At 43.8% G+C, this 22,431-nt stretch overlaps 1 protein-coding gene across 2 annotated transcripts in view; it reads right to left on the minus strand.

Moving 5' to 3' along the window:
• LOC129810651 (leucine-rich repeat and immunoglobulin-like domain-containing nogo receptor-interacting protein 3) overlaps positions 1–15,808 on the minus strand; it is a 41,925-nt gene extending 26,117 nt beyond the window's left edge. The window contains exon 1 of one of the 2 annotated variants that reach the window (XM_055861381.1): positions 15,270–15,808. The gene's annotated coding sequence lies outside the window, so the exon portion shown is untranslated. Of the gene's footprint in view, positions 1–9,923; positions 10,637–15,269 lie in introns of those variants that run through there. The other variant, XM_055861382.1, reaches the window with a different exon arrangement.
• Between the last annotated feature and the right edge of the window lie 6,623 nt (positions 15,809–22,431).

The raw sequence follows: 22,431 nt of genomic DNA on the forward strand, positions 1-22,431 counted from the left end.
TTAGAGAATTTGGCAGTTCGTCCAACCGGCCTCACAACTACAGACCACCTGTAACCACGCCAGCTCAGGACCTACACATCTGGCTTCTTCATTTGCGGGATCGTTTGAGAAAAGCCACCCAGACAGCTGATGAAACTGTGGGTTTGCACAACTGAATAATTTCTGCACAAACTGTCAGAAACCGTCTTAGGGAAGCTCATTTGTGTGCTCGTCGTTCTCACCAGGCTGTTGACCTGACTGCAGTTCGGCGTCATAACCGACTGTTCTAGTTCCTGCCAATATCCAGAAACTTCGCACAGCCATTGAACCTTCCACAGGCTACAATCAACAGCCTGATCAACTCTATGTGAAGGAGATGTCTCGGGCTGCATGAGGCAAATGGTGGTCAAACTGACTGGTTTTCTGATCTACGCCCATACTTTTTTATTAAGGTATCTGTGACCAACAGATACATATCTGTATTCCCAGTCATGTGAAATCCATAGATTACGACCTAATGAATTTATTTTAACTGAACTGTAACTCAGTCAAATCTTTGAAATTGTTGCATGTTGCATTCATATTTTTGTTCAGTGTAGTATGATATGTTCCACTTGGGTATGGTTACATAAGATTGACGGTTACTTAAGGCTAAAACTAAAGGATGGTTGGGGTAGGTTGGTTGGGGTAGATGGGTGGGCGTATAACGCAAACGTCTAGCTGCATGTTCAAATCTCATCACGGACAACTTCAGCATTTCAGCTAATTAGCAACTTTGCAACTACATACTACTTTTCGGGTACTTTGCGTACTTAGCATGTTAGCTAACCCTTTCCCCAACCCTTTTAGCTAAAACTAACCTTAATCCTAACCTTAACCACTAACCCCCTACTCATTCCATGTGTGCCGAGTGTCTGCGGGTTTTCACTCCTCCCTTGTACTTGATTGAACAATTAAGGTCACTAATTAGTAAAGAACTCCCCTCGCCTGGTTGTCTAGGTCTTAAATGAAAGGAAAAAACGAAAACTCGCAGACACTAGGCCCTCCATGGAATGAGTTTGACATGTATGTAAACTTCAGACCCACTGGAATTGCGATACAGTGAATTATAAGTGAAATCATCTGTCTGTAAACAATTGTTGGAAGAATTAATTGTGTTATGCACAAAGTACATGTCCTAACCGACTTGCCAAAACTATAGTTTGTTAACAATAAATTTGTGGAGTGGTTGAAAAACAAGTTTTAATGACTCCAACCTAAGTGTATGTAAACTGTATATAACACAAGTACAATTATCAAACTTAAGCTCAACTGAGCTCTGAGGGATAATTATTTATTCTCAGTAAGATCTGTATTCCATTGCTACTTGTACATACAATGCATTCCAACATTGTCATAGCCTATTATAAGAGGGGAGTGATTTAGTCCTTATAATGAAGCCTCAAGGGGACCGCCAAGAAAAAGCTAACCTGGCATTTACTATGGTAACCCAACCTGATCAGGTAGGCTCTCAGAGTATGAAATTCAAATAATGTATGTGAAATATGACTGATGACGCATTTCCCTCTGAAGTGACACAGGATTTCACTCGGATGAATTAAACACAGAAGTTGTAAAACACAAACTCATGGCACATAAGGGAAATACATACTGTAACACTTCAAAATAAACAATATACAATACGATCTCACTCACAACAGCCTTCCACATAGATTCTTATATATCTCCATTGAATTAAAAAGCCATTCATTGAGAGAATCGAAGTACCTTTGAAGTGAATGGTCTTTCATTGCTCTATTTCCAACTGGCAGAGAGGTTTAGTCCAACAGGAGGTGGACATGGCCACAGGGGGCCCCAGGGGTCACCACTGTACCAGAGTGGCTTTAAGACTAGGGCTAACCCTGGGCTCTCATCACCAACAACATAGAGAACACCCGATACTTCAGCCCTCACCCACCTGAAAAGGTCTCTCACAAGCTAAGCTGCTGGTGCAGTAAGGCTCAAAAAGCAAAGCAGAATAGGTCACCTGATTCCCCTCATGCAGTAGCCTAATGCTTGTTAACAGCATGACAGGGCAACAGCATGAGATACAGAAGGCTATTTTAGTATATATTAGATTTTTGTTTGTTATTCTGTTGCACAACAATGATTCTTTATTGAGGATTTTATGGACGTACAACATCTTTTTTTAGCTTTGTCTTTGCTCTTCAGATAAAAATGTGATCCATAGAAACATTATTTTTTCGAAATAGTGCCATTCAGACAATAACAACTACTACTACTGACCAAATATAAAAATTGACACACAAATCTGAGGCATACTGAGAAGGATTATCATATACTGTTTTTGTGATAGAACATAGGACTGTGTTGTCCATATTTCAGCCTGGGCATGTTTGCCTGGTTTACTTCAGTGTACTCTGTCTAATCTTGTGGTGTTCTGGCTGTCCGGCCCACTCTGCCTCCTACACCCCTGGTAATCTCACCGCTTCCAAGACAAACGGCTGTTGGCTACAGCTGGTAGCCTCACAGGCTCTCTAGGAAATTGGTACCACACAGAAAGCTGTCTAAACACCAGAACAAAAGGTTAAACATCCCAAATTGTTTCCCTGCTATGCTGTCTGCAGCCTCCACCGCAAGGTTTTAGTGACAGGACCATTTGGGAGAATTAAGTTGGAGGCAAAAAAATGTATCCCTCAGGGAGAGAACTCACCTGACCCAATCACAAGAGACATGTAGCACTGTGAGCCTAGTCTGCGGGGAGATAGGTGTGTGATGTAAACTGTTTGAACTGGGTGGAGCTGAGGGCACGTTTGGACTGCCGCTCTGACATTGCTCGTCCATATATTTATACGTTCTTAATTTTACTTAGATTTGTGTGTATTGTGTGTATTGTTGTGAAATCGATCATTTTACTACACTGTTGGAGCTAGAACCACAACCATTTCGCTACACCCGCAAAACATCTGCTAAACACGTGTATGTGACCAATAAAGTTTGACACGTCCAGCCCAACAGGCAATTATTGTCATACAGTTGTAATAAAAATGGTATTTTGCTTTTTGTTTGTTCAGCATAAAAAGAAGAAGAGGGTCCACTTCCACAGACCAGCATTGATGTTATATTTTGCTATGAGGTAATGTTGTTGGGTAATTTGTTTGTTTAGTGAGCTATTCTCTGAGTGTTAATAAAGTCTATTTCTTGATAAAGCCAAATAAGGGTTCTCATGCCAATGCTATTTGGCAAGATTACGCTAATTACACTAATTGCTAATGCAATTAAGAGCTACAGAAAACATTGGCAATCTTTTTCACGGCGCATAGGGAGGAAAATGTCTCATCACATCATAGATAATGAACTAGTAATATATCTACAGAGAATTACTACCCCATTGCACTGTATCTATAACATTCTTAGCCAAATACACAAACGAGGGGAGACGATATTCCAGAAGAGAACCCATCTGGTAAAAGGGCTTGAATTCAAAATGAAGTATTTTATTTATTTAACATTTATTTAACTAGGCAAGTCATTGAAGAACAAATTCTTATTTACAATGACGGCCTACCAAAAGGCAAAAGGCTTCCTGCGGGGACGGGGGCTGGGATTAAAAATATATTTTTTAAATATAGGACAAAACACACATCACAACAAGAGAGACACCACGACACTACATAAAGAGAGACCTAAGACAAAAACATAGCGCGGCAGCAACACATGACAACACAGCATGGTAGCAACACAACATGGCAGCAGCACAAAACATGGTACAAACATTAGTGGGCACATACAACAGCAGAAAGGGCAAGAAGGTAGAGACAACAATACATCACGTGAAGCAGCCAATACTAGCCAATCAGTAAGAGTGTCCATGATTGAGTCTTTGAATGAAGAGATGGAGATAAAACTGTCCAGTGTGAGTGTTTTTTGCAGCTCGTTCCAGTCGCTAGCTGCAGCGAACTGAAAAGAGCAGAGACCCAGGGATGTGTGCGCTTTGGGGACCTTTAACAGAATGTGACTGGCGGGTGTTGTATGTGGAGAATGAGGGCTGCAGTAGGTATCTCCGATAGGGGGGAGTGAGGCCTAAGAGATGACCAGTTTACAGAGGAGTATAGAGTGCAGTGGTGTGTCCTATAAGTGCGTTTGTGGCAAGCTTGATGGCCGAATAGTAAAGCACATCTAGCCGCTCAAGAGCACCTTCCCCTGCCGATCTATAAATTACGTCTCCGTAATCTAGTATTGGTAGGATGGTCATCTGAATCAGGGTTAGTTTGGCAGCTGGGGTGAAAGAGTAGCGATTAACGATGGAGGAAACCAACTCCAGATTTAACCTTAGCCTGCAGCTTTGATATGTGCTGAGAGAAGGACAGTGTACCGTCTTGCCATACTCCCAAGTACTAGTATGAGTTGACTACCTCAAGCTCTAAACCCTCAGAGGTAGTAATCACACCAGTGGGAAGAGGGGCATTCTTCTTACCAAACCACATTACCTTTGTTTATGAGGTGTTCAGGACAAGGTTAAGGGCAGAGAAAGCTTGTTGGGCACTAACAAAGCTTTGTTGTAGAGCGTTTAAAACACCATCCGGGGAGGGGCCAAATGAGTATAAGACTATCATCTGCATATAAATGGATGAGAGAGCTTCCTACTGCCTGAGCTATGTTGTTGATGTAAATTGAGAAGAGTGTGGGGCCTAGGATTGAGCCTTGGGGTACTCCCTTGGTGACAGGCAGTAGCAGATGTTCTTACTGTATATACTGCAATCTTTGAGAGAGTTAATTAGCAAACCAGGCCAAAGACCCCTCAGAGACACCAATACTCCTTAGCTGGCCCACAAGAATGAAATAGTCTACCATATCAAAAGCTTTGGCCAAGTCAATAAAAATAGCAGCACAACATAGTTTAGAATCAAGGGCAATGGTGACATCATTTAGGACCTTGCAGTGACACATCCATAACCTGAGCGGAAACCAGATTGCATACCAGAGAGAATACTATAGACATCAAGAAAGCCAATCAGTTGATTATTTTAATTTTAATTTATTTACTATTTTAACCTTTATTTAACCAAGTAGGCAGTTGAGAAAAAGTTCTCATTTACAACTGCGACCTGGCCAAGTGCTGCTGGTGATTCTCACCAGCAGCAAGAGCAACATCATTGATATATACAGAGAAAAGAGTCGACCCGAGAATTGAACCCTGTGGCACTCCCATAGAGATTGCCAGAGGTCTGGACAACAGGCCCTCCGATTTGACACACTGAACTCTGAGAAGTAGTTGGTGAACCAGGCGAGGCAGTCATTTGAGAAGCCAAGGCTATTGAGTCTGCCCGATAAGAATGCAGTGATTGACAGAGTCGAAAGCCTTGGCCAGGTCGATGAAGATGGCTGCACAGTACTGTTTTTTATCGATATTATGATATAATTTAGGATCTTGAGCGTGGCTGAGGTGCACCCAGGGGGTGCTGAGATGTTGGCCCGGGGTAGGGGTAGCCAGGTGAAAAGCATGGCCAGCCGTGGAAAAATGCTTATTGAAATGATCGATTATCGTAGATTTATCAGTGGTGACAGTGTTTCCTATCCTCAGTGCATTTGGAATTAGTGCTACAGGAAGCAAATATCTGTTAGATAAAGCTAGCCTTAGCTTTCCTAACTGACTAAGTATATTGGTTCCTGACTTCCCTGAAAAGTTGCATATCGCAGGGGCTATTCGATGCTAATGCAGAACGTCACAGGATGTTTTTGTGCTGGTCAAGGGCAGTCAAGTCTGGGGTGAACCAAGGGCTATATCTGTTCTTAGTTCTACATTTTTTTGAATGGGGCATGCTTATTTAAGATGGAGAGGAAAGCATTTTGAAGAGCAAACAGGCATCCTCTACTGACAGGATGAGGTCAATATCCTTCCAGGATACCCGGACAAGGTCGATTAGAAAGGCCTGCTCGCTGAAGTGTTTTAGGGAGCGTTTGAAAGTGATGAGGGGTGGTCGGTTGACCGCAGACCCATTACGCACGCAGACAATGCGGCAGTGATCGCTGATATTCTGGTTAAAGACAGCAGAGGTGTATTTAGAGGGAAAGTTGGTCAGGATGATATCTAAGAGGGTGCCCACATGGTTACGGATTTAGGGTTGTACCTGGTAGGTTCCTTGATAATTTGTGTGAGATTGAGGGCATCTAGGTTAGATTGTAGAACGGCCGGGGTGTTAAGCATGTCCCAGTTTAGGTCACCTAACAGTACAAACTCTGAAGATAGATGGGGGGCGATCAATTCACATATGGTGTCCAGGGCACAACTGGTGGCTGAAGGGGGTCTATAACAAGCAGCAACGGTCAGAGACTTGTTTCTGGAAAGATGGATTTTTAAAAGTAGAAGCTCGAATTGTTTGGGCACAGACCTGGATAGTATGACAGAACTCTGCAGGCTATCTCTGCAGTAGATTGCAACTCCGCCCCCTTTGACAGTTCTATCTTGTCAATTTTTTTAATAGATATTTATAGGATTTTTGGTGGCCTTCCTAAGCTAGGATTCAGACATGGCTAGGACATCCGGGTTGGTGTGCTAAAGCAGTGAATAAAATAAATTTAGGGAGGAGGCTTCTAATGTTAACATGCATCAAATGAGAGCGCCTGGGGAATGGGAGTGATACTGGGGGCTGCAGGGCCTGGGTTAATCTCTAGATCACCAGAGGAACAGAGGAGGAGTAGGATAAGAATACGGCTAAAGGCTAAAAGAACTGGTTGTCTAGTGCGTTTAGAACAGAAAGTAAAATGAGCAGGTTTATGGTTGCGGAAGAATAGATTCAAGGCATAATGTACAGGCAAGGGTAAGGTAGGATGTGAGTACAGTGGAGGTAAGCCTAGGCATTGAGTGACGATGAGAGAGGTTTTGTCTCTAGAGGCACCATTTAAGCCAGGTGCGGTCACCGAATGTGTGGGGGTGGAACAAAAGGGCTAGCTAAGGCATATTTAGCAGGGCTGGAGGCTCTACAGTGAAATAAGACAAAAATGAAAACCAAAACAGCAATAGACAAGACATATTGACATTAGGGAGAGGCACGTGTAGCCGATTATTGACAAGTTTTCCAACACTTTTGATAAACAGGGCAAAATAGAAATTGGCCTTTAACAGTTAGAATGAGCTTTAAATAAAAGATGCACCGGGGCTGCCCTCCAAGCAATGGGAACCTCCCCAGAGAGGAGAGACAGGTTAAAAAGGTCAGAGATAGGCTTGGCGATGATAGGGGCATCAACCTTAAAGAAGAAAGGGTCTAAACCATCTGACCCAGATTGTTTTTGTGGTCAGGTTTAAAGAGCTCCTTTAGTACCTCTGACTCAGTGACCGCCTGCACAGAGAAACTTTGTAGCGGGGCGGGGGGAAAAGAGGGAGGAGCATCAGGGCTAGTCGTATTAGAAGGGGTGGGAGATAAGGAAATGTTGGACGGACAAGGAGGCATGGCTGAGTCAAATAGGAATCCTGACTTAATGAAGTGGTGATTAAAGAGCTCAGACATACGCTCCGTGTCAATAACAACCACATCATGAAAATAAAAGGACATGGGCAGCTGTGAGGAGGAGGGTTTATTTAACCATTTTCCAGAACTTCTTGGGATTAGACCCAGAGAGAGAACTGTTCCTTAAAGTAACTAGCTTTGACCTTCGGCATAGCCTGAGTACACATATTTCTCATTTGCCTGAACGAGAGCCAGTCAGGCTGAGTATACCGAGCCTTTTGCCAAATGGAATTCTTGAGGTGGAGTAACTCTGTCAGATCAGGGTCGAACCAGGGGCTGAACCGGTTTTTAATTCTCATTTTCTTTATGGGGGCATGTTTGTTAACAATACCACTGAAAATAGTTCAAAAGAAGGTCCAAGCATCTTCAATATGAAGGAAGGCTTGCTCATTCAAGTGTTTTAGTAAGCGTCTATGAATCAGGGCAGGTCGTTTCACTGAGCAGCCATTACAAACATAGGCTGTAAAACAGTGATCCCTAAGGTCATTACAGAAAACACCTGACTGATATCTATCAGGATTATTTGTGATGATAACATTAAGGAGAGTAGCCTTTTCTGGGTGTTTGGAGTCATACCTTGTGGGATTGGTAATAGTCTGAGAAAGATTTAGGGAGTCCCATTGCTTTAGGACTTGGTCAGGTGGTTTAAGCATGTCCCAGTTTAGTACACCTAGCAACCAAGCACTGAAGATGTTCCTTGGTAAAGATTGTCACTCAACCACCTTTGGAACATCTGTCTAGCCGAAAAAGGTTAAAACCATAAAGGCTAACATCAGTGTTCAAAACACTCTTCCTTAACCACGTCTCAGTAATGACCAACACATTTGGATTGGAGCTGTGAACCCAAGCTTTCAATTGATCCATTTTAGGTAATAAGCTTCTAGTGTTAACGTGCCGAAAACCAAGGCTTTTATGAGGGCATAAATCAGTGAAGCAGATATCAGAGTCAGAATTGGGGCTAGCAACAGTAGATGGGCCAGGGTGTACATGCACATTTCCAGATATCATCAGCAGTAATACAATCAGGGCACGTCAGAGGACAGGGAGAGCTGTCCTCATCTGAATGTGCATTAGGTGGCAACAAGATCATATTGTACAGCGATTTCATCAGGTAACATGAATACAAAACCGGCGAGAGGTGGTTAGAATAGGATGGGAGACAAGAGTCCGTGTAACCAATAGAGAGTCAGAGTTCCGAGTGTGGAAACGAACATAGTCTGTCCTACAGTTGGGTAAACAAGCAAGTTCATAGTCAACAAAGCACGCAGGAGTCATGAGGCAAATGGCATAAAGCACAATAAAAAAATATAACGACTTGGGGCTAGCCATAACTTCAGAGTCAGTGTAGCAGACAACGGGAGTAGGCGTCACATACACTTGGGAGAAACTTTTTTCGGGACAAACTACAGAGCCATGTGTACAGAGAAATCAATCTAACACGATCTGATACAGCCTCTTGTTACAGAGGAAGAGAGAGTGAAGAAAATAGAGGTGTGGAGAGACCGAGTGACCATGAAGAGTAAACAGTTGATGAAGGAAAGTCAAAAGCAGGGGAGAATAATTTAAATTACAGTTAAGGATAAAAAGAGGTCTGCAGGATGATATGGCAGAAATTACAAATTGATGAAGAGGAAGTGAAAAAAACATTATTTCCTGACGAAGGAAAGAATTTGAAAAAAAAACTAATCACAAGAAACAGAGTAGAGGAGAGAGAGGGTTTCAGGGAAGGTGATGAGGGATTATACAATTTGACAGAACCAGGGAAGAAGAGAGAGCAGAAAAAAGGGTTTTGCCGAAGTTGAGGCGCTGCGGAGAGTGCAGACGTGCGTGATTGGATGGGTATTTGACAGGTGCTCTCTCCTGTCTCTCCGGTGTAAATCTCAGCGTTAAAGAAATCCTACCCCACCGTGCAGTGGCCTTGCTAAAGTCAGTTCACACTGAACCGTGCAAATGGCAGAGGTTCTGAGTTCTCCCTGATGAAAGCTTAGAATGAAAAAAGAGAGGGGAGGAATGTGGAAGGATTGGAGAGGAGGGAAAGATAGCAGGGGACTCAGCTGCTCTTTTTAGAGCTTATGGGAGAAAGGGAAGGAGAGAGGGATGAAGAGGGACTTAAGAGGAGGGGAAGGAGGACTCAACTGCTTGCTCTCTCTCCCAGTATGTGATTCCTACCCCTGCAAGCTGGGCCGGCCTCCCAACAGGAATAGTACTATGTGAGATGTATCATACCTTTTTACAATCACATGTCATTTGAATCTACAATATAGATCATGAATTATTGATGATTTGCCTTATAGAAAATGCCACCAAAAGGCCAACAATTGAGTCTCAAATTACAATGGCGACAGTCTGTAGCATGTCTAGCGTCATGATAATCAACAATATTGAGTCACACTAAACCTGTCAATTGAAATTAGAATTAATTGTAATTTTACTGACCCTGGATTTGGGCAGATGCTAACATAAAGGTCCCATATTCACTTCATAGCTTCCCACAGGCTTGGGTAGGCAGCATGCCATGGTCTGCTCTGTACAATGAGGTCCCTGGGTAATTGGGTGCTGCACATCAAACGCAGATCTCTTCTGACACCACACAGGAACTCACTGGCTTCACTGGAGCTGGGATAAAACAGCATGCTGTATAAACGCATGCAGGCAGTTAGTCTCAAAGAAACAGCACAGCCAAGCACACAAACAAACAACAAACTCCGTGCCGACACACAGACAATAGGCCCCTTAGACAATGTTAACCCAGACACATCCACCAATCAGCCTTCACCACACCATGAAGGAAGAAAGGCCGCTCCTCATCTGAAGTATGAGAGATTGATTGGTCTGAGATGAGAGCGAGCGATGAGACAGGGAGAGGGGCAGGGAAGACATGCTAGATAGAGGATTGGAGAGGGAGATCGGTTCTGACAGTTTTCTGCCATACAACTGGCCAATCTGTGAATCTGTGATGGTTGTGTATTTATTTCTAAGAAAGCTGAATAATTCATTTCAGCCAAATACATGCTGGAGTGGAGAGGGGCATCGATGCTGTTGCATCCATTTTAACTCCCATGATGAATTCATGAACCAAAGGTGCGCCGTCCTCTTAACCTGTAGCAACCCAGTGCAGAGAGATGAGTATACCTGTCAAATAGAGAGAACAGTGAATGCCATCCAGAAACACACCCACAATGCAAACCAAATGTTCTTCAGCCCTGCTCGAAAAAGCTCTGAGAGAGGCGACACATACACACACACTCACCAACAAAGTATTCCCCTCACTCTGTCTGTATACGGCAGTTAAGCTAGCAGTTAAGGGTGTTGGGCCAGGGATCAAAAGGTTGCTGGTTCGAATATCCCTGAGTCGGTTAGAAGAAAAATATGCCCATGTGCCCTTGAGCAAGGCACTTAAAACTATTTGCTCCTATAAATTGCTCTGGATAAGAGTGTGCTAAATGACAATAAAGCTAATGTATAAGCAGCCAGTGAACTCAAATTCTCATGTGAGTCGACATAAATATGCAGTGTGTGCACAGCATTTCATAGATTCCATTGCAGGCCTCAATACAAAGAAAAATCCTAACCATATCTTTCAAGTAGTTCAAAGCCTGGATTCTCATCACTGTATTTCTGATCAAACTTGCTCTGACAGTGAAGCTGAAAGATCTCACCATCAACTGTCACCAACATGTACAGACATTCAATATCTTCGTTCCAAACATCCAGATAAAAATGGAATAGGTCCCTTCCCCTGCAAATGTTCTTTTTTAAAAGAGTAGCAAATGACCTAAAAATACACTCCAAATCCTGGGATGCTTTGGGAGAGGAGGAAGCCGCCTTTCTTCTCTTCCTCTTGCCTTCGGCTCTTCACATCACATACACATTAACCCTGCATAATGAAGGAAACAACTGGGTTTACAGTTTTCATCATTAGCTCCCCTCGCTGCCACACTTTGCCACAGCTCTCAGAAATCAAATATAATTTACCCGACACCCTGCTGCTGGATAGCAGTGTCTGCTCTGCTCTGCTCTCCTTCTGCTGCTGTATCCTCTGCCTCCTCATAAGATGATTTGATGAACTGACACATTATTATTTCATGCTGAACAGCTAAAATATAGCATGCTTCTGAACTGATACCATGATCCCCTGCAATAGACAGAGAGGCTGATTGAGGAGAGTGCGGGTGGATGACTGAGCTCCAGCACAATGTGACTGATCACCCATCTTCACCTGTCACTCACTCCCCTGCTGAACGTTGCCAGTTCCAAGCTCAGTCAGCCCTGTAAACTACTAACTAACGTGCGTTAAATGCTCCATGTGAAAACCGATTGATCAATCTAATGTTAAATACTCCCATTTGCACAGAGCAGCAATCGGTTTAACGCTGGTTACACAAGACAATAGGGTTCTATTATGACTTATAGCCAGGGTCGGGGCTGTGTGTGGGAACATTTATACAATATAACAGCTATTTTGGGCAAACACTTATAAATCAATCAAATTAAAGCCACCTGCTGGCAAGTGGTGGGCAGACTCTGGGCGGGGTAATCAAACACCATGTGGACTCACATCAATCACATTATGGCACATTGGTACAACCAGCTTGTTGCTTGTTTGATGACTACATGATTATTAATCTAATTACATAATTAAAGAGCTGACCCAAACAATAGGTCCACACAGAGAGAGAGAGAGGAACCTGAACCATCGTCCCCAAAGGCCCAAGCAAATATGTGTGATAAAACAGGAATGCCAGAGAGGCTATGGCCTATGAGTGATACAGCCACTGTAGTATAGAGCCTGTATAACTCACCTTGCTGCCCTCACAACCCACTCATGTACCATACTGGAGAGAGATCTGTTTAATGGCCAGAAAGTCACACTATTTCAAGTGGAGCTGCCAGACCCAGAAAATACATCAAATCAAATGAGGTGGAGACTGACAAGTATATAAACTCACAGCCCCCTCCTCGTAAAACTGCCCACTAGGTGATTTAGCGGCTCTGCGGCCACACTCAGTTACACCTAAAGGTTCATGTTTTTAACTGCAAGCCTCATACCTCTATCTTCTGCCATTTTGTTGACCTTCTGAAAATAACAGGATCTAAGTGTTTTATAGGGCTGTTTGGGAAGTGGACGATGTGAACAAATACTTGAGTGCCTTTTAGAAAAACGATAGCAAATATATTGTTGATCAATAATTGATATGAAATGTGATGGAAAACCAACAACTAAAAACCTGAACAAAATGATTTGTTCACTTCTCAATAGATTCCAGGCTGTGGCAGATCACATTGACCATGCTACAGAAATAGCATATAGAAATGATAACCAGCTACAGCACACATACCGCTACTAATGAGAGTGTTCTCTCTCAGCACCCTTGTATAGACATGACTTGTTCATTCTCTTTCATGCCGAAACCCAAAAGACATACAAAGTAATACAAATCCCTGTTTCCGCCTCTCCTCTGTTCTGCCCTGCTATTTCAGTATCTGCACTGGCAGATGCTCTGGGTGCTACAAAGGGGATGCAGGCAAACTCATTAGCTCAGATGCCAAATGTAACTACATGGCGGGTTCAAGGGCTCCGCTCAACAAGGGGACCGGGGAAACAATTGGATAGGTGTGATATGATGATAGGATTGATGATAGGTCCACCTCTGATTGAACTGAGGAATATTGCCTATTATTGCAGAATAATCTTACTTATTAGCTTTGGTCACCAGCAGGTAGACATCATAGTACAATACTGAATCAAGTTACATAATGGTGCTAATTCCAATCACTATACCTCTATTGTACGTATTACACCTTCATAACAAGGCAATGTAGTAAATGAAAGCCCTCACACAAACGTGTAAGACAGGCTCTTTTCAATGTTGTCAATCTGTCTCTTCAATTACTTCTATAAGCTGTGATCCAGGTTTGATGTTCTTAAGGTACGATTGATGTTGCCAAGGGACAGCACTGCAGTTTGGCAAGGACAGGTCATTCTGAACATTCATTATGCAACTGAGTGAGTGGGAGGTATATTTCAAGAGTGAACTGTCCAGCTGGACATTTTCACTGTGGCCACTGACATGCCACTAGTAGCCCCTGGGTTGTCCTCCACCACACCTCTACTTGTTCCCTCATTCTCTACTGCAGACTGTGATAGTAGCAGTGCACTAAGCCTGATGACAGGGGATGCATGGGTTTTACTGGCCTCGTAAAGCCATGATGGAACACAATGAAGCTCGGCACTGCCAGTGCTGAGGAGATGTAATGTCACATTTGAGCACAGTGGACAGCTTTATATGCAACAGCAGGAGATGGCAAAGGGCCGTAGGCATAATGGATACATTGCACTCTGATGCATTCTGATTGCCATAAACATTCATTTGGACATTTCGTTATGGATGGACAGGGTTATACTGTGGCTAGGTGCTGTTAAACACAATTGACTGAGCTGTATAAGTCCAATAGCTACCGGTGCCCTTCTGTTTCTGAAGAACCAATATCCCATCCAATATCCCATCCAATATCCCATAATAGACCAAGTATAATCTCATCTCATCTTATCTCTCACGTAAAAAACATCAGGAAAACCAATAAAGACAGGCATCATCAGAAATAACTTCAGGCATATAGGCAGGCGAATTGGATAGGAGAACTGAACTGAGTTCCACCAGCAGTTATTGTTTCGCTTGTCTGTCTGTCTGCCTGCCTGTCTCTCTCTCTCTCGGTCTGCGTGTCTAGGGAGGCTGGAAGCCCTAGAGGAGATCCACAGTGAGTCAGTCCCACTAAGCCAGTCAGTCTGACTGTGGCAGGACAGGGAGTCAGACAACACGTCCCCCTCACCGTGATACGCCTGCAGGATCGATCCTGGGGTGCAACCTTCTCTCAGCCCCATGTCCTGGTAATTAAGATCTAATTGTGTGAGGATGAGCAAAGACACAGGCCGAGCAGGGCGGCACGGAGGAAGCAAACAAAGAAGACACGTTTTAGGGACAAGGAGAGAATACCCACCTACAGAGAAAACACGATCGGATGTCTGTTTTCAAAGGAGCTAGACAATCTATTGCTATCACTAGCCGGCTTCCACCCAGTTACTCAACCTTGCACCTTAGAGGCTGCTGCCCTATACACATAGACTTGGAATCACTAGCTACTTTAATAATGGAACACTAGTCCCTTTCATAATGTTCACATACTGCTTTTCTCATCTCATATGTATATACTGTATTCTATTGTACTGTATTCTAGGCAATGCCACTCCGACATTGCTCAATCTAATATTTATATATTTCTTAATTCCGTTCTTTTAGATTTGTGTGTATTGTTGTGATTTGTTAGATACTACTCCACTGCTGGAGCTAGGAACACAAGCATTTCTCTACACCCGCAATAACATCTGCTAAATATGTGTATGTGACCAATAAAATTGGATTTGATTATCTGTTATGACTCCATAACCCCCAAACCTAATTTGACCTGAGGCTGATGTAGAAACAACAAACAGAGCCTCTGAGAGAAATAACAGAAGGGTTGGGATGACACTGATGTGATAGGAAACCGCACAAAAGTCCACAAGGCAGGGAGTCAAAACAGGATGAAGAGACAGTATCCATTCACGTATCTATGACCTAATCTGTGGTTTGAGAACCTAATTAAATAATGCTTTTATGCCTTCAGTCAATTACAGGTGGGTGTCAGTGTCGGAGTACCCATTCTTAGTTCTCTCTGTTCGGTGTCTATACTGGGTGCATGCCTGTGTGTGTGTGGCTTGTGTATCAGAGGAAGTTGGCTTACCCAGGACTGGAACTTGACTGGTGGTCCATCCACATTCGCAAACCTGTTCCTCACTCAGCGTGTATATGTCTGTGCGTCTCTGGTTCCGCGGTCTGTCCGCCCGGAGAGTGTGTGTGTGCTGTACTGTGATGTTGCTACTCCAGCTTCCTATAGCAGTCAGTGAGCCTCCAGCTTGTAGCATCAGCTTGACTGCAAATCACTTCGTTCCCCTTCTCCCACCGCGCTACCTCCCTATCTATCGAGCATCTACTAACTCCCTCTTCCTCTGCAGATAAAAAGGCAACTGAAGTCTCTCTCCTCTCTCTGTTCTTTGTGTTCCAGACCCAGCCCCTGGATCCCAGTGGGCACAGGGCTTTGTGTCTAGGGGAGGATGGAGCTCTGCCACAGTGAAAGCCTGGACTGGTGGCGGTGTGCTCTTTCACTACGGGAGCATGCGAGTAAATGTGTGTGTAAGGGAGAGCTACTGCCGCTATGGCTGCTGCGGTTCAGTGGAACTCATTATGCACTGTTGCTGCCGCTCCACTTCACTGGCTGTTTAGCTTCACAACTTACTCTGATGGTCAATAAACTGCTTAGGGATCCTCTCAAAAGTCTAGAGAACAGGAGTCAAGGGTTTAGCTCATCCACGAAGCCCCCCCCCCCCCCCCCCCCCCAGTAAGCTCTGAAGCTGAGAATGAGGAGATAACTTTTGCTTTACCTTCAGGCATTTCACACAGATATTTTATACTTAAGCCATGCTGTTTAATCACAGAGTAAATTGGAGCCTGAGGCATTGCAGGAATGTCATATTCAGGTGAACACAGACTGTACCCAATTTCACCCTCTACTGCTGGCTGTCTTATTGTCCCTTTATTGTCACTTAGAGAGAGCACTTCATGTGCACTGATGGAGAATCTCTATGCAAAATGTAGCAAATGCGAACACAGTTATATTATGTAAGGAACCACCCAATGATAATATGGAAGAGGTGATATTGCTTTTCTGTACTAGCACCACTCCTACTTAAAGTTTTGGAATGTAGTTGCCCACCTACATGTTCATAATCATATTTCAGCCTACATTATAATATTATCATATTTTTATCTGTTAAAATCTCCTATATTGTTCTGCTGTTTTATGGACTGAGGATTTACAACTGATCGCTAACAGAGTTTAAATTTCGCACTCCAGTCTACTTCTTTTACCTGATTTACTTGAGGTCCAGGTATCCTCATGACATGGTACAAGTGGGGGGTGGGCCTTTCCTCTTTTGTCCTGTACATGCTTCTCAATAGAGTGGTGAGGAGGTGTCTACCGTGTCTGGAAGTGAATTCACCACAAATGTTCTGTATTCAGGGTTCACTCAAACATCGTTTTAAGCTTTGTTTTACTATTGACAGTACTGCTGACAGTTCTTTTACCTGATTGACAGTTCTTTTACCTGATTTACTTGAGGTCCAGGTATCCTCATGACATGGTACAAGTGGGGGGTGGGCCTTTCCTCTTTTGTCCTGTACATGCTTCTTAATAGAGTGGTGAGGAGGTGTCTACCGTGTCTGGAAGTGAATTCACCACAAATGTTCTGTATTCAGGGTTCACTCAAACATCGTTTTAAGCTTTGTTTTACTATTGACAGTACTGCTGATTTCGGGATTGTATATCGATTGTCTGTCCTTAAATATAAGTCATCTGATTTATATGTTTCAGTCTCTGAGTTTTCCAATCAAACTTTTCACCGGCAGCTACTGATATCAGGGCATAAAAACTACAATCCGACTCCTGAATTACCCAGCTGGCGCACATATGCTCTAGATCCAAGCTAGTTTTCCACGTTTTTCCCTGGCTAAACTAGCAGGCTAGCTGAACTATGCTAGTTTTCGTAATCATTGTCAAACTTCATAAATACAGCAGCTTCAACTTTAAAACTCCTAATAATACAATCACGTAACTAAGAAATTCTCTGTACAACTGCACATTTGTGGCCTGCTGGAGGTCATTTTGCAGGGCTCTGGCAGTGCTACTCCTTGCACAAAGGCGGAGGTAGCGGTCCTGCCGCTGGGTTGTTGCCCTCCTACGGCCTCCTCCACGTCTCCTGATGTACTGGCCTGTCTCCTGGTAGCGCCTCCATGCTCTGGACACTACGCTGACAGACACAGCAAACCTTCTTGCCACAGCTCGCATTGATGTGCCATCCTGGATGAGCTGCATTACCTGAGCCACTTGTGTGGGTTGTAGACTCCGTCTCATGCTACCACTAGAGTGAGAGCACCGCCAGCATTCAAAATTGACCAAAACATCAGCCAGGAAGCATAGGAACTGAGAAGTGGTCTGTGGTCACCACCTGCAGAATCACTCCTTTATTGGGGGTGTCTTGCTAATTGCCTATAATTTACACCTTTTGTCTATTCCATTTGCACAACAGCATTTGAAATTTATTGTCAATCAGTGTTGCTTCCTAAGTGGACAGTTTGATTTCACAGAAGTGTGATTGACTTGGAGTTACATTGTGTTGTTTAAGTGTTCCCTTTATTTTTTTGAGCAGTGTATTTTTGCCATATGAAATGGCACCTATTTTATGAGAACAGGCATGTTGTTTTAACACTTGTAGCAGACAAATACCACGAATGCTAGCTAGTGCTAACAAACCTAGCCCTTGATCATGATTCCCAGTTCCGTTACAGTAAAGGCAGAATGCCGCCATGACCTGAGTTATCGAGATCAAGTGCTAACCCAAACAGCATGCCTGTTCTCATAAAAGTAGCTAGTTACCTACCTTGCAAATCCGGTTAAGTTAACAATATCTTTGTCCGAGTTTAAATGAATTGGCTAGCATTCATTAGCTAGAATAGGGACCTTCTCAGCAAGCTGGCTAAAGTGACATACTATCAAACCTTATCGTCAGGTGCAACGTTAGCTATGCAAATCTTCCTCTCTATGACATTACACATTAGGGAGAGGACGTGTATTTAGCTAGTTACATCACAGTATCATGGCTAGCTAGCTACTCACCATACACTTGTCACAGCCATCATGTTAAACGTTTGTTGTATGCATTAGAACTATGCACCAACTTTATGGAAGCCCATTTTCACTCCTATACCAAGCAAGTGTGCGCAGTAGCCATGCGTGGGTAAAATCACCCGGGGAAGCCAATCCAGAAAAAAAGGCATATTGTAACCTGTGTGGTGATAATTGCGATGTTTGCTCTATAATCTGTTAGCTCATATTCCTTGACACCGCGATGTATAGGCCTAAAGCAGAGACAATAAAAAGACATGGTGGCAGAATAAATTCAACCACCCCTTTGTATCATTACAAAACCGGAGAGCAAATCTGTCCTGTGAAGTCCACAAAGCATATTTCCTGTAACAAACAGTTACATGACCTACAGCATGGTCAAGGAAGGTAATGTTTCCAACATTTTTTTACTACTAAACAACTATTGATTTAGAACTACGGAGAGTTACCGCAAGTCGCAAAGAAAAGAGGAGCTGCCTCCACTATTCCAGCACCATTTCAACTTCAACATCATCTGATCACCTATGCTTAGTCTAACAACTAAAAGATACCAACAACTATTTAGTCCAATTAACGTAAGCAAAATATGATGTGCCTGCCCATGGTACTGATTTGTGTGTGGTGTGTGTGTGCAAAAAAAATGTTGCCTCACCCTATTTGTAGAGAAATGCTAATGCCATCCTCCTCTTTTATTTTGCCTAAACGGTCTATGACTCTGACATACAGTACACACTTTTAGTTTTTTGGCCTAGGCTGCATGGCTAAAATACTTTCTTGCTAGCATATCTTCCTTTCGTGGGAAACGATGCGCCAGGCCAGCTAGTTAAGATTAGCATACCAGATCTATCTACATGTTAAACTTCCATCCTCTTAGGGCAATGTATGAATTTATGGTTGGATCAGAATTACCATTATAATCATTGGCCAGTACAGAGAATTAAGTAAAATCACAAGTCCAAACCCTTATTTCCATCCATGGCTAATTTAGGAAAGGGCTAATTTTAGCTAGTTAGCCACTGGAGGATAACAACACAACGAGATGTAACGATTCAAGTTTTTTTCTGTCAATAATGACGTTTGGCTTGTGATATGATTGGTCTGAAGCCAAATCCAAACTGGCATCCTTGACACTTTTTTTGGTGTGCCAGGACCATTCACAGCTGAGCTCACTCAGTTTAGCTCAACGCTGATTGGCTATTCTTTTTCATCAAGGGAGGACAAATGCTTGCTGGCTTCCCTTGCATTCAATACTACGGGCAGCAACAATATCATACTCTTTATGACCATACAGCATCAGATACAGTACATTCAGCCTTGTGCAAATTGAAGGAAATTTATGAAACACAGACATGAAGGATACATTTTCTTTTTATGTTCTTATAATCCATTTTTGGGAGAAGCCTGGCTTCCCTTGCCATCCATGAATACACTGAGTTGCAAAAATAGCTCTTTGGCCACGCACACCAGTGGAGGGTTTGGCGTCGAAGAACGGAAGCATATGCAAGACAGTACCTCAACTACATTAAAATATGGCGATGCATCTTTGATGGGGCTATTTTGCTTCCACTGGTCCTGTGACCCTTTTTAAGGTCAACGGCATCATAAACTTTATCAAGTACCATGACATTTTAGCCAAAAACCTGGTTGCCTCTGCCAGGAGGCTGACACTGGAAATGTCCATCTCAGTCTCCGGACATGAAACCCATTTACAACCTGTGGTTTAAATTGAAGAGGGCCGTCCATAAGCACAGACAAAGGATATCAAGGATCTTGAAAGATTATGTATGGAGGAATGGTCTACGATCCCTCCCAATGTGTTAAAACATTTAAGAAAAAGGCTCAGTGTGTTTATCTTCGCAAGGGTAGGATGCTGGAGTACTGAAAATGGGTGGCAATAATTTTGAACTTTATCCTTACCCTACATCTCTTTCTCTGCATTATTATAAAATAATACTTTCAATTTTTGGGGGGCATACAATACAGCTCAGTATTTGTATTATTTTATTTTATACAGTCCTTTTTGCACATCTTTATCAAGGGTGCTAATAATTAATGGGCATACAAGCACATTTCAGCTTGAGTGAAGGTTTCTAATCAATTCAGTCAACAAGCACATACAGATACTTGCGGTATGTTCATGCCCACCCACTCATTATTTTGTAATAGTCCATCTACTGGCCTTGAGCAACTTTAAGTACACTCACTCAAAAACATCCTCCCACACCAAATACAAAAGACTGAGAGAAAAAGATGAGAGACTGGTGTGAGAGGAGTGTTTAATAAACTGAGAAAACTCATGGGACTGTATAAGACAGATAGACCTAGTGCACAAAAAACATCAGAAATAGCTAACCAGACATCAAAAGTGGTGGGTATGACTGATGGTGTATTGCACCCAGATGCCCCTGTAATCACAGATAAGTGCAGCTTTTATATTAAGATGCACTGGAATTTGTATGTGCCCGTGTGTGCGTGCGCACGTTAGCCAAAACAGTGAGACTGATGTGATCATCTGTATGTCTACCCTAGGGACGATGCTGCTGTGCTCATCTGTATGTCTACCCTAGGGACGGTGCTGCTGTGCTCATCTGTATGTCTACCCTAGGGACGGTGCTGCTGTGCTCATCTGTATGTCTACCCTAGGGACGGTGCTGCTGTGCTCATCTGTATGTCTACCCTAGGGACGGTGCTACTGTGCACATCTGTATGTCTACCCTAGGGACGGTGCTGCTGTGCTCATCTGTATGTCTACCCTAGGGACGGTGCTGCTGTGCTCATCTGTATGTCTACCCTAGGGACGGTGCTGCTGTGCTCATCTGTATGTCTACCCTAGGGACGGTGCTGCTGTGCTCATCTGTATGTCTACCCTAGGGACGGTGCTACTGTGCACATCTGTATGTCTACCCTAGGGACGGTGCTGCTGTGCTCATCTGTATGTCTACCCTAGGGACGGTGCTGCTGTGCTCATCTGTATGTCTACCCTAGGGACGGTGCTACTGTGCACATCTGTATGTCTACCCTAGGGACGGTGCTGCTGTGCTCATCTGTATGTCTACCCTAGGGACGGTGCTACTGTGCACATCTGTATGTCTACCCTAGGGACGGTGCTGCTGTGCTCATCTGTATGTCTACCCTAGGGACGGTGCTGCTGTGCTCATCTGTATGTCTACCCTAGGGACGGTGCTACTGTGCACATCTGTATGTCTACCCTAGGGACGGTGCTGCTGTGCACATCTGTATGTCTACCCTAGGGACGGTGCTACTGTGCACATCTGTATGTCTACCCTAGGGACGGTGCTACTGTGCTCATCTGTATGTCTACCCTAGGGACGGTGCTGCTGTGCTGGGGTGGTAAACCGCTTTTGCGGCCTCACTGCAGCTGTGACTTGGGCTGAGAAATCCTGCTGCTCTCTCACGCCCTGCGGACCGCGCCGACCTGCAGCGGCACACAGCAACACACTCACAGGACTGGGGAGCTGGGTGAATGCTGTTATCCACTAGTGTTTATGTGATAGTCCAACACTGCCACATCAGGCAGTGTTGGAGGAGATGATTCTCACTATGAGAAAGAAGGTCATTATCAGGTCAGAGAGACACATGTGTGCCAAGACAACCATTCAAATGTTTAGAGCAGAGAGGTGCAGTATCCCACACCTGTGAATTGCCGTTGTCCCCTGCCTCATGCATGAACTCATATTATACTGAACACATTTGTGTCTGCTCAACCACAACCCTCCCCTGTAGGTGCTCTGGACCTGGTGATGAATGATGACTTATGATTAAATGCATGTCTATAGCTCCTTGACTCTCAAATGATCCCAGTTCACACATCTGTGACTTCCTCTGCTGCACCTCTGCTGCAGAATACTGCATGACGTCACCATGGAGAATGGTGTGCAGAGTCATGGTGACAAACGTGCCAGTGGAGGGTGAGTGTGTGTGTGTGTGTGCGTCACATGGTGGCGATGTGTGAAAGAGAGGGCTCCAGAGCCTCCTGTGCCCCTGGGCCCGGACATGGAGGTGGTGACTCACACTGGCCTGAGCTGATGCTGGAGACCCTGTGGTCTGTGAGGGGGAGGGAGGGAGTGAAGAGTAGGTGTACCCTGTAGCCTCCATAGAGACTAGGAGAGAGAGATGATATGCGAGAGAAAATGGGAAAGATGGA

The sequence above is a fragment of the Salvelinus fontinalis genome, chromosome 14, assembly GCF_029448725.1.
Source record: "Salvelinus fontinalis isolate EN_2023a chromosome 14, ASM2944872v1, whole genome shotgun sequence".
NCBI classification, from domain to species: Eukaryota; Metazoa; Chordata; class Actinopteri; order Salmoniformes; family Salmonidae; genus Salvelinus; species Salvelinus fontinalis.